Source organism: Microcebus murinus, chromosome 16 (assembly GCF_040939455.1).
Source record: "Microcebus murinus isolate Inina chromosome 16, M.murinus_Inina_mat1.0, whole genome shotgun sequence".
Classification (NCBI taxonomy): domain Eukaryota; kingdom Metazoa; phylum Chordata; class Mammalia; order Primates; family Cheirogaleidae; genus Microcebus; species Microcebus murinus.
In genome coordinates this window covers 34256455-34260206 of record NC_134119.1, presented here as the reverse complement: position 1 = coordinate 34260206, position 3752 = coordinate 34256455, and the positions used below count along the sequence as shown (strand labels likewise).

At 59.9% G+C, this 3752-nt stretch overlaps 1 long non-coding RNA gene across 1 annotated transcript; it reads right to left on the bottom strand.

The window, feature by feature from the left end:
* Positions 1-586: 586 nt before the first annotated feature.
* On the bottom strand, positions 587-2575 carry LOC105865961 (uncharacterized). Its single transcript, XR_001151657.2, has 2 exons — positions 1387-2575; positions 587-906 (listed from the first exon to the last, which is right to left on the bottom strand). It is a non-coding gene; the product is annotated as an uncharacterized LOC105865961 (long non-coding RNA).
* Between the last annotated feature and the right edge of the window lie 1177 nt (positions 2576-3752).

Sequence of the window (3752 nt, the reverse complement as noted above, 5' to 3'; positions counted from 1 at the left end):
CAAGTCTCTCCTAGTACAGATGAAGAAACCGCAGCCCCGAGATGGAGACAGAGATTTCCCCAAGGTCAAGGTCACACAGCACCTAACAGGCAGAGTCTGTATCCAAACCTACACCTTCTGTCTCAGAGGCAGCGGACTCCCCCCACCGCACTCCAACACCAGGCCCCTGCTCTCAGCCAAGCCTAGGCAAGCCCCCCGCCTCGCTGCCCCCCCACCTCCTGGGCTGGAGGGGTTAGATGCGCATGACAACCCCCAGCCATGCGGAGCCACCGGAGACCCTGGCACTGAAGGGGGCGGACAGCTGGGCCGGGTGATGGGTGGCTTTAATATTTAAACACAGTTTGCCGCTGCACAGCCAAAGGCAAAAGCAGCTGCCTCCTTTTTCTTCTCCTTCCTCTCCTTCCTTCCTTCCCCCTTTTTTAAATCTTTAATGTCTCCCGCCAGCCGCCAGTGGGGGAGGCGTTGTTCGAGTGTCATATTTCAAAGGGTTGCCACAGCTGGAGGCATATTCAGAGCATTTCAAGCCAATCCATTGTGTATAAATATATAGATATATATATATAGGTTTCATTATCCCCTTCAGGGCTGCCAGAGAATATATTCTTTTAATATGTATAATATATTTGAGCTGCTACATGACTCGCAGGAGGAGGGTGGAGGGAGAGTGGCCCACAATTGACATTTCAGAGGCATTTGCAGGGACAGAAACAGCTGACTTTGGGAAAGTGGGGGGGGGTCCGTTCAGCTGAGGTTGGTCTTGGGGCCCTGTCACCGAGTGGGTGTGGGGTCCCAAACAAAACCCCAGCCTCATGCCTGGGCCCAGCACCGATATTTATCGGGTCCTTCGAGATGATTCATCTGGTCCTTTTGGGTGTCCATAGGTTCCCGTTGTTAAGTGGTGTTCAGCTGTAACAAAGGATTTGGGGGCAATGTTTCCTGCATCTGCAGCAGCCTCCGAAGTTCAAGGCCACATGCTAACGGTGTGACCTTGGGCAAGCTGCTTGAACTGCCTGAACCTTAGTGCCTCCTTCCATAAAAGGAGGCGCAGCCCTGCCTCGCAGAGTGGAAGTAGAGCATGTACATGAACACGCCAGGGGGACAGAGACGCTCAAGGAGGTGTCTGCATTGGGGTGTGACCCAGTAATGGGGGGTGACAGAGGGCTTCCCCTGAGAAGTGATTCTTGTGGTGAGACCTAAAGGATGACCCTCTGGTGAAGAGGTTCAATGCCAGAGAATGTCCCATGTACCTCCCAAGCCTGCCAAGGCAAGGGGCATTTTGGCCATTTGAGACCCACTAGTGGGAGGGGTCCGGCGTGGCCCGGGCTGCTCACAGCCGCCAGACTTAGCGTGGAGTGAGCCCAGGGCCTCAGCCCTCCCCACCCTCACCTCTGCAAGTGCACGGTGCAAGGACTGCAGCCTCTGTGCCCTGCTGTCACTCCAGCTCCTCTTGGCGCTCCCCCAACCACTTCCTGGGAGGTAGATTAGTGTGTTCCTTGGTAGCTGTGATTATTTAGAAATGAGGTCACAGTAAAAAGGTGGCTTGTTTTTCCCTGGCATTTCCTGGCGTCTCTGACGCCCCAGCAGCCTCTCCATTCCTGGCTCTCGGGGCTCCGTCCTAACTCTCCCGACACTGCCTCTTCCCTCACCTGGGTCTGGCCACCTGGGAGGGGAGGACAGAGGTCCTTGGAGTCCTAGTGGGAGCAGGAATCCCGAGCTCTGGGGCAGGGACCCCCTCGTGGCGGCAACCTGAGAACTCCCCAGTCAGGAGATGATGGGTCCAGAAATCATATTTACCGAAACTCCAGGTGACACTGAGGCTGGGCCAAGTTTGGGAGCCTCGACCTTTGTGTTGACAGCCACAGCTCACCCGCACAGGCCGGGCATGTGGAGGGAGGACTGGGCTCCGTCCTGGAATCCCTTAAATCCTTTCACACACCCCCATCCTGCTTTTCTCCCACCGTTCCCACACTGGCAAAAGGCACTTCCAACTCCCCAACTTTTCCAGGTGTCACCCTGGATTCCTCCCTGTCCCTTATCTTACATCTGACAGCAAGATCCATCAACCGTACATTTAAATACACCGGGAACCCACCACCTCCACGGCTGCCAGCCCAGTCTGAGCGGCCAGCGCCTCTGCCCCGAATCGTGGCAACAGCCTCCTCCCTGGTCTTTGACCTCCCACTCACGCCAAGCCCACTCTCCAGCCAGCAGCCAGAAGGAGCTTTTAAAAACACGAGTCCGATCGTTTTCCCTGTCCTGTGTCACCCTTTCCACTTGCCGCGCCTGCGCGTGGCTGGCTCCGTCCCGTCCTCCAGCTCCTGGCTCCAACGCGGCCTCATCACAGGGACCCTCTGACAGCTGCGGCTAAGGGCGGCCGCCCCTCCGCGCTGAGCCTGCACGTCCGCCCTTTCTTGGTTTCCTTCGCAGCATTCAATCACAATCTGTAACTGTTGGCTCGTTTGTTGTTCGCTTGTTCGACAGTCTGTCTCCTCCCTCTGGGTGGGGGGTGTCTGGGGCCAGAGGCTCGTCCTCCTGTTCACCGATGTCTCCCAGCACCAACCTGGCTCCCAGTGGGCAGTCGACATGAATTCCTGGAAGACCAAGGGGGGGGGGGGAGGAGGGCAATATTGGATGGGCTCCATTCGTCATTTCGAGTCAGGCTGCTCAGGTGACGGAAACGCACGCCCTTGGCCCAGGCGACCGCGCCATCGCCCAAGCGAGCAGGGCCAGGAGCCAGCCGGCTCCGGACAGCGCAAGGGCGGCGCCCCCGGGACACGGTCCGGCCACCTCCTAAGCCTCTGGCCTGAGCTAGGATGAGGCAGAAAAACAGGGAGAGAACCGGAACCGCCTGGTCCCCACACCCCCATTTAACAGATGCATAAACGACTCCCCCTCCCCCACTTTGGGCAAGTCCCCCAGCCTTGCCCTGCAGACCTCACCCCTGGGCTCGCAGACTTCCCTGCAGCTGATGAAGGTCCCCGAGGGGGCTGAGAGGTCACTGGGTCCATCCACCTGCCTCGGAGCAAGTCTGAACCCAGTTAGAGAACGTTCTCCCACCGCATTTCCTGGAGACCCCCACCCTCTCTCCCCACCCCAGGTCTAGAGGGAGGTTTGGCGAGGAGGAATTTGGGACTTGGATACTTGGACTTAGGAGGTCTGAATAGCCTCCCTTCGCCTCCCTGGGCCTCAGTTTCCCTTTCTGAGCAGCCGCAGGGACCCGGAGGCTCCAGGGGCTCTCAGCGCCCGCGCGGGCTCTCGGCCCCTCCGCGGAGCGCCGGCGCCCCCTGCTGGCGCGAGGCGGGCGGGCAGGCCGTTCTCCGCCGCGCGCGTCCGCTCTGCACCCACCTCCCGCCGCGGGCGCCTCTGCAGGCGGAGGGCGGCCCCAGGGGTCTGCTGTGCCACCCGGCGCTGCAGATGGCGACAGATGCACAGACACAGAGACACAGACACCCACCAGCCTCAACGATTCCAGACCCGCCCTAACGCGGGGACAGAGCTTGGGTGTGCGGGCCGGGCTGTCCACGTGCATGCGCGCCCTGGAGGCCCCTCCCGGGCTGGGAAGCAGAAGGGGAGAGGCCGGCCCGCATGAGCACCCCATGCCAGGGCAGGCCAGGTCCTAAGGGAGAAGAGAGAAGGCGAGGATGCCCTGGCCCCATCTCAGCGTCGCAGGAAGCCCTCGGGGAACACCTGGGTGTGAGTTAGAGCCCCTTGGTGTGCCCTGGTCGTGCATTCTCCTCCGGTGCGGGTGTTCT